General features: G+C 43.5%; 1 protein-coding gene and 3 non-coding genes across 5 annotated transcripts in view; 1 reads left to right on the forward strand and 3 right to left on the reverse strand.

Moving 5' to 3' along the window:
• The window catches only part of TASP1 (taspase 1), a 663,695-nt gene that overhangs the window by 71,054 nt on the left and 580,351 nt on the right, over window positions 1-12,290 (forward strand). The window lies entirely within an intron of this gene.
• On the reverse strand, window positions 2,018-2,129 carry LOC149451296 (U6 spliceosomal RNA). The gene has a single exon (XR_016315070.1). It is a non-coding gene; the product is annotated as a U6 spliceosomal RNA (small nuclear RNA).
• Window positions 5,147-5,253, reverse strand: LOC149451297 (U6 spliceosomal RNA). Its single transcript, XR_016315110.1, has one exon. It is a non-coding gene; the product is annotated as a U6 spliceosomal RNA (small nuclear RNA).
• Window positions 10,070-10,176, reverse strand: LOC149451298 (U6 spliceosomal RNA). The gene has a single exon (XR_016315111.1). It is a non-coding gene; the product is annotated as a U6 spliceosomal RNA (small nuclear RNA).

The following is a 12,290-nucleotide window of genomic DNA, read 5'->3' on the forward strand; positions in this document are numbered from 1 at the left end:
CGATGAACCATTTCCATGCCGGGCACTTTTACCCCCTTCCTGCCCAGGCCATTTTTCAGGTTTCAGCGCTCTCACAATTTCAATGACAATTCGCTCGGTCATACAACATTGTACCCAAACAAACATTTCATCGTTTTCTTCACACAACTAGAGCTTTCTTTTGGTGGTATTTAATCACCGCTGGGGTTTTTATTTTTGGCTAAATTAACCAAAAAAGACCGAAAATTTAAAAACAAAACACGGTTTTCTTTGTTTCTGTTATAAAAGTTCGCAAATCCGTAATGGTTCTTCATAAATTTAGGCCGAGATGTATTCTGCTACATGTCTTTGGTGAAAATAACCCAAATTAGGATGTATTTTTTAGTTTGTAGGAAAGTGATAGAGTTCACAAACTCTGGTATAGGTCTGAATATTGATCAATCCTGAAGTAGTGACAGCCAATCTAATTTCTTGAGGCCCAAGAATGTCAGAACAGTACAGATATTCCCCAAATGACCCCTTTTTGTAAAGTAGACAGTACGACGGATTTCATAAGAGGCATGGCGAGTTTTTTGAAGTTGTATTTTTTTTGTCCGAATTTTTCAGAAAATGAAAAAAATGATTGTCACAATTATTTTTTTTTACATACTGTCACCAGTGCAGTACAGCGTCATCCTATCACTGGCATAGCGGTGATCAGGGACACTGACTGGTGACAGTATGGAAGAAAAAAAAAAAAAAAAAAAATCATTTTTTTTACTTTTTTTTTATTATTATTCATTTTTTATTACATTTTTTTTCTTTTTCTTCAAGATTTTCTTTTCATATTTCCCTATGACCAAAGTAGTACAATGTTACCACAGTAACATTGTACTACTTTGGGGAAGTGATCAGTTTTTTTTTTTTCTTTTCTTACACAATTTGCTTATAGCAAAGACTTCCTTTGCTATAAGCAAGCATTTACCTGAATGACATCGATTCATTCAGGGGTTTGTTTTTTTTTTTTTTTTTTTGTGCTCAGCTGTGATCTGGCCACGGCTCATCACATGACATGTGCATGTGATCGCTGTGACGATTCACAGCTAGACACTAGTAGACAATGGATGGCATGCATGAAGCCATCCATGGTGTACAACTGTCATGTGACCTGCTGTGATTGGTCACAGCAGGTCACATGGTACCAGCAACGGGGCCGGTACTCAGATCTGTCATCGGCCGTGTCCGAGGTACATTGGTTTTGTTTTTTTGCTATATTATTTTCAACTCACTTTGATTGATTTATGTATCTCTGTGGTTTTAAAATCGATCTATTCACCTAGGGAAGCCTATTGAAACGAGTGGTCTGTCCTAGACGTGCGCTATGAGAACGCACACGCTGGCATGCCCCTTACACCCCGGTCACGTCAGGTGCAACTTGGCCTGCGACTTGTAAAACTGTAGGCCAAGTCGCACCCTATTGTCCGCTATTAGAGCGGTCGTACGGGTGCGGTTCCGGCTTTGTCGGAGCCGCGCCGACTTCTAAAGTAGTGCACGCAGCAGAGCTTTTGGTGCGATTTGCATAGGCATTGGTGTCAGCAGGTCACCCAATTTTGAAATTGGTTTTGATGTGAGCGGGGGCTCAGGGTGTAAGAGAGCGCTTATGGCATTTGCTGCCTTTTTGTTTTCCCGAATGAAGGGGCTCGGGGGAGGGGCGCACTTTGGCATCCTCACCTTGAGTGCCGGGGGAGCTTTCCCAGAGCTGGCCGTATAGAAAGGCATTGGGAAAGAAAGGGGAGCCAAGAGAAGGAGTGAGAGAATGGAGCGCCCCCATAGACTAACGGGGCAGTGGGATGCCCATAGGCGTGCTGCTCTTCTTCAGAGAAGGTTGGTGGGAGAAGCCGCTAGGGCACGTGCAGCTTTCAGTTGCGCTCTAACCGTAAGCCGCAGCTTGTAATTTTTATTTTTTAAAATAGTTGATGCTAAGAGTAAAAAAAAAAAAAAAGAAAGAAAGAAAGCAAGAAATCCAAAGCATTGAATTGAAGGAAGGCTGTTTGAGGAAAAAATTTGGGACCGCTTCATGGGTTAGCATGTCAACCTTACGCAGGGGCTTGCTAATTTTCTCTGTATCGTTCCACGATTGTAATCCTGCCCACCCGCCGATGCGGGGGGCAAAGCAATGGGAGAGCCCGAGGGGTATATAAGCCCTCAAAGAGGTCAGAAGATCAGCTTATGGAGAGCGTTGAATGTCGGTGTTCTGCGCTATTTCTGCCAAACTATGTTTATGAATTCTAAGAATGCTTTTTGTATAATCATAATCAATGTGATCAATAATGTCTGTCAGTTGAAAAGTTGATTTTACTGAAGAAAATGAGGAGCACACAGGCTATTGTTAAGCAGGACACCGCATGCAAGTGAGCAGCTCTGCCAGGAGGCATTGTGGGAAGGCAGGCAGGCCACGCCCACCATGCCTTGCTGGGCCCATAAAGCAGAGGTGGTTGGATCCAAACCATCCTCTGCTAGGCGGCTATTTTGGATTTGGATTTCCTGGTAATTATTAAAGAGCCATTTTAGTCCATTGGTTTTGTTTTTTTGCTATATTATTTTCAACTCACTTTGATTGATTGATGTATCTCTGTGGTTTTAAAAATGGTGCCTGCGCCATCTATCCACCTAGGGAAGCCTATTGAAACGTGTGGTCTGTCCTAGAGGTGCGCTACGAGAACGCACACGCTGGCATGCCCCTTACACCCCGGTCACGTCAGGTGCAACTTGGCCTGCGACTTGTAAAACTGTAGGCCAAGTCGCACCCTATTGTCCGCTATTACAGCGGTCCTATGGGTGCGGTTCCGGCTTTGTCGGAGCCGCGCCGACCTCTAAAGTAGTGCACGCAGCAGAGCTTTTGGTGCGGTTTGCATAGGCATTGGTGTCAGCAGGTCGCCCGATTTTGAAATTGTTTTGGGTGTGAGCGGGGGCTCAGGGTGTAAGCGAGCGCTTATGGCATTTGTTCCCTGGTTCCCTTTTTGTTTTCCCGAATGAAGGAGCTCGGGGGAGGGGCGCACTTTTGGCATCCTCACCTTGAGTGCCAGGGGACCTTTCCCAGAGCTGGCCCAGAGGTCGTTGGATGGAAACCATCCTCCGCTAGGCGGCTCTTTTTGATTTTCTCGTATCGATGAACCATTTCCATGCCGGGCACTTTTACCCCCTTCCTGCCCAGGCCATTTTTCAGGTTTCAGCGCTCTCACAATTTCAATGACAATTCGCTCGGTCATACAACATTGTACCCAAACAAACATTTCATCGTTTTCTTCACACAACTAGAGCTTTCTTTTGGTGGTATTTAATCACCGCTGGGGTTTTTATTTTTGGCTAAATTAACCAAAAAAGACCGAAAATTTAAAAACAAAACACGGTTTTCTTTGTTTCTGTTATAAAAGTTCGCAAATCCGTAATGGTTCTTCATAAATTTAGGCCGAGATGTATTCTGCTACATGTCTTTGGTGAAAATAACCCAAATTAGGATGTATTTTTTAGTTTGTAGGAAAGTGATAGAGTTCACAAACTCTGGTATAGGTCTGAATATTGATCAATCCTGAAGTAGTGACAGCCAATCTAATTTCTTGAGGCCCAAGAATGTCAGAACAGTACAGATATTCCCCAAATGACCCCTTTTTGTAAAGTAGACAGTACGACGGATTTCATAAGAGGCATGGCGAGTTTTTTGAAGTTGTATTTTTTTTGTCCGAATTTTTCAGAAAATGAAAAAAATGATTGTCACAATTATTTTTTTTTACATACTGTCACCAGTGCAGTACAGCGTCATCCTATCACTGGCATAGCGGTGATCAGGGACACTGACTGGTGACAGTATGGGGGAAAAAAAAAAAAAAAAAAAAATCATTTTTTTTACTTTTTTTTTTATTATTGTTCATTTTTTATTACATTTTTTTTCTTTTTCTTCAAGATTTTCTTTTCATATTTCCCTATGACCAAAGTAGTACAATGTTACCACAGTAACATTGTACTACTTTGGGGAAGTGATCAGTTTTTTTTTTTTCTTTTCTTACACAATTTGCTTATAGCAAAGACTTCCTTTGCTATAAGCAAGCATTTACCTGAATGACATCGATTCATTCAGGGGTTTGTTTTTTTTTTTTTTTTTTTTTGTGCTCAGCTGTGATCTGGCCACGGCTCATCACATGACATGTGCATGTGATCGCTGTGACGATTCACAGCTAGACACTAGTAGACAATGGATGGCATGCATGAATCCATCCATGGTGTACAACTGTCATGTGACCTGCTGTGATTGGTCACAGCAGGTCACATGGTACCAGCAACGGGGCCGGTACTCAGATCTGTCATCGGCCGTGTCCGAGGTACATTGGTTTTGTTTTTTTGCTATATTATTTTCAACTCACTTTGATTGATTTATGTATCTCTGTGGTTTTAAAATCGATCTATTCACCTAGGGAAGCCTATTGAAACGAGTGGTCTGTCCTAGACGTGCGCTATGAGAACGCACACGCTGGCATGCCCCTTACACCCCGGTCACGTCAGGTGCAACTTGGCCTGCGACTTGTAAAACTGTAGGCCAAGTCGCACCCTATTGTCCGCTATTAGAGCGGTCGTACGGGTGCGGTTCCGGCTTTGTCGGAGCCGCGCCGACTTCTAAAGTAGTGCACGCAGCAGAGCTTTTGGTGCGATTTGCATAGGCATTGGTGTCAGCAGGTCACCCAATTTTGAAATTGGTTTTGATGTGAGCGGGGGCTCAGGGTGTAAGAGAGCGCTTATGGCATTTGCTGCCTTTTTGTTTTCCCGAATGAAGGGGCTCGGGGGAGGGGCGCACTTTGGCATCCTCACCTTGAGTGCCGGGGGAGCTTTCCCAGAGCTGGCCGTATAGAAAGGCATTGGGAAAGAAAGGGGAGCCAAGAGAAGGAGTGAGAGAATGGAGCGCCCCCATAGACTAACGGGGCAGTGGGATGCCCATAGGCGTGCTGCTCTTCTTCAGAGAAGGTTGGTGGGAGAAGCCGCTAGGGCACGTGCAGCTTTCAGTTGCGCTCTAACCGTAAGCCGCAGCTTGTAATTTTTATTTTTTAAAATAGTTGATGCTAAGAGTAAAAAAAAAAAAAAAGAAAGAAAGAAAGCAAGAAATCCAAAGCATTGAATTGAAGGAAGGCTGTTTGAGGAAAAAATTTGGGACCGCTTCATGGGTTAGCATGTCAACCTTACGCAGGGGCTTGCTAATTTTCTCTGTATCGTTCCACGATTGTAATCCTGCCCACCCGCCGATGCGGGGGGGCAAAGCAATGGGAGAGCCCGAGGGGTATATAAGCCGTCAAAGAGGTCAGAAGATCATCTTATGGAGAGCGTTGAATGTCGGTGTTCTGCGCTATTTCTGCCAAACTATGTTTATGAATTCTAAGAATGCTTTTTGTATAATCATAATCAATGTGATCAATAATGTCTGTCAGTTGAAAAGTTGATTTTACTGAAGAAAATGAGGAGCACACAGGCTATTGTTAAGCAGGACACCGCATGCAAGTGAGCAGCTCTGCCAGGAGGCATTGTGGGAAGGCAGGCAGGCCACGCCCACCATGCCTTGCTGGGCCCATAAAGCAGAGGTGGTTGGATCCAAACCATCCTCTGCTAGGCGGCTATTTTGGATTTGGATTTCCTGGTAATTATTAAAGAGCCATTTTAGTCCATTGGTTTTGTTTTTTTGCTATATTATTTTCAACTCACTTTGATTGATTGATGTATCTCTGTGGTTTTAAAAATGGTGCCTGCGCCATCTATCCACCTAGGGAAGCCTATTGAAACGAGTGGTCTGTCCTAGAGGTGCGCTACGAGAACGCACACGCTGGCATGCCCCTTACACCCCGGTCACGTCAGGTGCAACTTGGCCTGCGACTTGCAAAACTGTAGGCCAAGTCGCACCCTATTGTCCGCTATTACAGCGGTCCTATGGGTGCGGTTCCGGCTTTGTCGGAGCCGCGCCGACCTCTAAAGTAGTGCACGCAGCAGAGCTTTTGGTGCGGTTTGCATAGGCATTGGTGTCAGCAGGTCGCCCGATTTTGAAATGGTTTTGGGTGTGAGCGGGGGCTCAGGGTGTAAGCGAGCGCTTATGGCATTTGTTCCCTGGTTCCCTTTTTGTTTTCCCGAATGAAGGAGCTCGGGGGAGGGGCGCACTTTTGGCATCCTCACCTTGAGTGCCAGGGGACCTTTCCCAGAGCTGGCCCAGAGGTCGTTGGATGGAAACCATCCTCCGCTAGGCGGCTCTTTTTGATTTTCTCGTATCGATGAACCATTTCCATGCCGGGCACTTTTACCCCCTTCCTGCCCAGGCCATTTTTCAGGTTTCAGCGCTCTCACAATTTCAATGACAATTCGCTCGGTCATACAACATTGTACCCAAACAAACATTTCATCGTTTTCTTCACACAACTAGAGCTTTCTTTTGGTGGTATTTAATCACCGCTGGGGTTTTTATTTTTGGCTAAATTAACCAAAAAAGACCGAAAATTTAAAAACAAAACACGGTTTTCTTTGTTTCTGTTATAAAAGTTCGCAAATCCGTAATGGTTCTTCATAAATTTAGGCCGAGATGTATTCTGCTACATGTCTTTGGTGAAAATAACCCAAATTAGGATGTATTTTTTAGTTTGTAGGAAAGTGATAGAGTTCACAAACTCTGGTATAGGTCTGAATATTGATCAATCCTGAAGTAGTGACAGCCAATCTAATTTCTTGAGGCCCAAGAATGTCAGAACAGTACAGATATTCCCCAAATGACCCCTTTTTGTAAAGTAGACAGTACGACGGATTTCATAAGAGGCATGGCGAGTTTTTTGAAGTTGTATTTTTTTTGTCCGAATTTTTCAGAAAATGAAAAAAATGATTGTCACAATTATTTTTTTTTACATACTGTCACCAGTGCAGTACAGCGTCATCCTATCACTGGCATAGCGGTGATCAGGGACACTGACTGGTGACAGTATGGGGGAAAAAAAAAAAAAAAAAAAAATCATTTTTTTTACTTTTTTTTTTATTATTGTTCATTTTTTATTACATTTTTTTTCTTTTTCTTCAAGATTTTCTTTTCATATTTCCCTATGACCAAAGTAGTACAATGTTACCACAGTAACATTGTACTACTTTGGGGAAGTGATCAGTTTTTTTTTTTCCTTTTCTTACACAATTTGCTTATAGCAAAGACTTCCTTTGCTATAAGCAAGCATTTACCTGAATGACATCGATTCATTCAGGGGTTTGTTTTTTTTTTTTTTTTTTTGTGCTCAGCTGTGATCTGGCCACGGCTCATCACATGACATGTGCATGTGATCGCTGTGACGATTCACAGCTAGACACTAGTAGACAATGGATGGCATGCATGAAGCCATCCATGGTGTACAACTGTCATGTGACCTGCTGTGATTGGTCACAGCAGGTCACATGGTACCAGCAACGGGGCCGGTACTCAGATCTGTCATCGGCCGTGTCCGAGGTACATTGGTTTTGTTTTTTTGCTATATTATTTTCAACTCACTTTGATTGATTTATGTATCTCTGTGGTTTTAAAATCGATCTATTCACCTAGGGAAGCCTATTGAAACGAGTGGTCTGTCCTAGACGTGCGCTACGAGAACGCACACGCTGGCATGCCCCTTACACCCCGGTCACGTCAGGTGCAACTTGGCCTGCGACTTGCAAAACTGTAGGCCAAGTCGCACCCTATTGTCCGCTATTACAGCGGTCCTATGGGTGCGGTTCCGGCTTTGTCGGAGCCGCGCCGACCTCTAAAGTAGTGCACGCAGCAGAGCTTTTGGTGCGGTTTGCATAGGCATTGGTGTCAGCAGGTCGCCCGATTTTGAAATGGTTTTGGGTGTGAGCGGGGGCTCAGGGTGTAAGCGAGCGCTTATGGCATTTGTTCCCTGGTTCCCTTTTTGTTTTCCCGAATGAAGGAGCTCGGGGGAGGGGCGCACTTTTGGCATCCTCACCTTGAGTGCCAGGGGACCTTTCCCAGAGCTGGCCCAGAGGTCGTTGGATGGAAACCATCCTCCGCTAGGCGGCTCTTTTTGATTTTCTCGTATCGATGAACCATTTCCATGCCGGGCACTTTTACCCCCTTCCTGCCCAGGCCATTTTTCAGGTTTCAGCGCTCTCACAATTTCAATGACAATTCGCTCGGTCATACAACATTGTACCCAAACAAACATTTCATCGTTTTCTTCACACAACTAGAGCTTTCTTTTGGTGGTATTTAATCACCGCTGGGGTTTTTATTTTTGGCTAAATTAACCAAAAAAGACCGAAAATTTAAAAACAAAACACGGTTTTCTTTGTTTCTGTTATAAAAGTTCGCAAATCCGTAATGGTTCTTCATAAATTTAGGCCGAGATGTATTCTGCTACATGTCTTTGGTGAAAATAACCCAAATTAGGATGTATTTTTTAGTTTGTAGGAAAGTGATAGAGTTCACAAACTCTGGTATAGGTCTGAATATTGATCAATCCTGAAGTAGTGACAGCCAATCTAATTTCTTGAGGCCCAAGAATGTCAGAACAGTACAGATATTCCCCAAATGACCCCTTTTTGTAAAGTAGACAGTACGACGGATTTCATAAGAGGCATGGCGAGTTTTTTGAAGTTGTATTTTTTTTGTCCGAATTTTTCAGAAAATGAAAAAAATGATTGTCACAATTATTTTTTTTTACATACTGTCACCAGTGCAGTACAGCGTCATCCTATCACTGGCATAGCGGTGATCAGGGACACTGACTGGTGACAGTATGGGGGAAAAAAAAAAAAAAAAAAAAATCATTTTTTTTACTTTTTTTTTTATTATTGTTCATTTTTTATTACATTTTTTTTCTTTTTCTTCAAGATTTTCTTTTCATATTTCCCTATGACCAAAGTAGTACAATGTTACCACAGTAACATTGTACTACTTTGGGGAAGTGATCAGTTTTTTTTTTTTCTTTTCTTACACAATTTGCTTATAGCAAAGACTTCCTTTGCTATAAGCAAGCATTTACCTGAATGACATCGATTCATTCAGGGGTTTGTTTTTTTTTTTTTTTTTTTTTGTGCTCAGCTGTGATCTGGCCACGGCTCATCACATGACATGTGCATGTGATCGCTGTGACGATTCACAGCTAGACACTAGTAGACAATGGATGGCATGCATGAATCCATCCATGGTGTACAACTGTCATGTGACCTGCTGTGATTGGTCACAGCAGGTCACATGGTACCAGCAACGGGGCCGGTACTCAGATCTGTCATCGGCCGTGTCCGAGGTACATTGGTTTTGTTTTTTTGCTATATTATTTTCAACTCACTTTGATTGATTTATGTATCTCTGTGGTTTTAAAATCGATCTATTCACCTAGGGAAGCCTATTGAAACGAGTGGTCTGTCCTAGACGTGCGCTATGAGAACGCACACGCTGGCATGCCCCTTACACCCCGGTCACGTCAGGTGCAACTTGGCCTGCGACTTGTAAAACTGTAGGCCAAGTCGCACCCTATTGTCCGCTATTAGAGCGGTCGTACGGGTGCGGTTCCGGCTTTGTCGGAGCCGCGCCGACTTCTAAAGTAGTGCACGCAGCAGAGCTTTTGGTGCGATTTGCATAGGCATTGGTGTCAGCAGGTCACCCAATTTTGAAATTGGTTTTGATGTGAGCGGGGGCTCAGGGTGTAAGAGAGCGCTTATGGCATTTGCTGCCTTTTTGTTTTCCCGAATGAAGGGGCTCGGGGGAGGGGCGCACTTTGGCATCCTCACCTTGAGTGCCGGGGGAGCTTTCCCAGAGCTGGCCGTATAGAAAGGCATTGGGAAAGAAAGGGGAGCCAAGAGAAGGAGTGAGAGAATGGAGCGCCCCCATAGACTAACGGGGCAGTGGGATGCCCATAGGCGTGCTGCTCTTCTTCAGAGAAGGTTGGTGGGAGAAGCCGCTAGGGCACGTGCAGCTTTCAGTTGCGCTCTAACCGTAAGCCGCAGCTTGTAATTTTTATTTTTTAAAATAGTTGATGCTAAGAGTAAAAAAAAAAAAAAAGAAAGAAAGAAAGCAAGAAATCCAAAGCATTGAATTGAAGGAAGGCTGTTTGAGGAAAAAATTTGGGACCGCTTCATGGGTTAGCATGTCAACCTTACGCAGGGGCTTGCTAATTTTCTCTGTATCGTTCCACGATTGTAATCCTGCCCACCCGCCGATGCGGGGGGGCAAAGCAATGGGAGAGCCCGAGGGGTATATAAGCCGTCAAAGAGGTCAGAAGATCATCTTATGGAGAGCGTTGAATGTCGGTGTTCTGCGCTATTTCTGCCAAACTATGTTTATGAATTCTAAGAATGCTTTTTGTATAATCATAATCAATGTGATCAATAATGTCTGTCAGTTGAAAAGTTGATTTTACTGAAGAAAATGAGGAGCACACAGGCTATTGTTAAGCAGGACACCGCATGCAAGTGAGCAGCTCTGCCAGGAGGCATTGTGGGAAGGCAGGCAGGCCACGCCCACCATGCCTTGCTGGGCCCATAAAGCAGAGGTGGTTGGATCCAAACCATCCTCTGCTAGGCGGCTATTTTGGATTTGGATTTCCTGGTAATTATTAAAGAGCCATTTTAGTCCATTGGTTTTGTTTTTTTGCTATATTATTTTCAACTCACTTTGATTGATTGATGTATCTCTGTGGTTTTAAAAATGGTGCCTGCGCCATCTATCCACCTAGGGAAGCCTATTGAAACGAGTGGTCTGTCCTAGAGGTGCGCTACGAGAACGCACACGCTGGCATGCCCCTTACACCCCGGTCACGTCAGGTGCAACTTGGCCTGCGACTTGCAAAACTGTAGGCCAAGTCGCACCCTATTGTCCGCTATTACAGCGGTCCTATGGGTGCGGTTCCGGCTTTGTCGGAGCCGCGCCGACCTCTAAAGTAGTGCACGCAGCAGAGCTTTTGGTGCGGTTTGCATAGGCATTGGTGTCAGCAGGTCGCCCGATTTTGAAATGGTTTTGGGTGTGAGCGGGGGCTCAGGGTGTAAGCGAGCGCTTATGGCATTTGTTCCCTGGTTCCCTTTTTGTTTTCCCGAATGAAGGAGCTCGGGGGAGGGGCGCACTTTTGGCATCCTCACCTTGAGTGCCAGGGGACCTTTCCCAGAGCTGGCCCAGAGGTCGTTGGATGGAAACCATCCTCCGCTAGGCGGCTCTTTTTGATTTTCTCGTATCGATGAACCATTTCCATGCCGGGCACTTTTACCCCCTTCCTGCCCAGGCCATTTTTCAGGTTTCAGCGCTCTCACAATTTCAATGACAATTCGCTCGGTCATACAACATTGTACCCAAACAAACATTTCATCGTTTTCTTCACACAACTAGAGCTTTCTTTTGGTGGTATTTAATCACCGCTGGGGTTTTTATTTTTGGCTAAATTAACCAAAAAAGACCGAAAATTTAAAAACAAAACACGGTTTTCTTTGTTTCTGTTATAAAAGTTCGCAAATCCGTAATGGTTCTTCATAAATTTAGGCCGAGATGTATTCTGCTACATGTCTTTGGTGAAAATAACCCAAATTAGGATGTATTTTTTAGTTTGTAGGAAAGTGATAGAGTTCACAAACTCTGGTATAGGTCTGAATATTGATCAATCCTGAAGTAGTGACAGCCAATCTAATTTCTTGAGGCCCAAGAATGTCAGAACAGTACAGATATTCCCCAAATGACCCCTTTTTGTAAAGTAGACAGTACGACGGATTTCATAAGAGGCATGGCGAGTTTTTTGAAGTTGTATTTTTTTTGTCCGAATTTTTCAGAAAATGAAAAAAATGATTGTCACAATTATTTTTTTTTACATACTGTCACCAGTGCAGTACAGCGTCATCCTATCACTGGCATAGCGGTGATCAGGGACACTGACTGGTGACAGTATGGGGGAAAAAAAAAAAAAAAAAAAAATCATTTTTTTTACTTTTTTTTTTATTATTGTTCATTTTTTATTACATTTTTTTTCTTTTTCTTCAAGATTTTCTTTTCATATTTCCCTATGACCAAAGTAGTACAATGTTACCACAGTAACATTGTACTACTTTGGGGAAGTGATCAGTTTTTTTTTTTCCTTTTCTTACACAATTTGCTTATAGCAAAGACTTCCTTTGCTATAAGCAAGCATTTACCTGAATGACATCGATTCATTCAGGGGTTTGTTTTTTTTTTTTTTTTTTGTGCTCAGCTGTGATCTGGCCACGGCTCATCACATGACATGTGCATGTGATCGCTGTGACGATTCACAGCTAGACACTAGTAGACAATGGATGGCATGCATGAAGCCATCCATGGTGTA

This window comes from Staurois parvus, unplaced genomic scaffold (genome assembly GCF_062004578.1).
Source record: "Staurois parvus isolate SC_StPar_1 unplaced genomic scaffold, SC_StPar_1.0 ptg000543l, whole genome shotgun sequence".
Lineage (NCBI taxonomy): Eukaryota > Metazoa > Chordata > Amphibia > Anura > Ranidae > Staurois > Staurois parvus.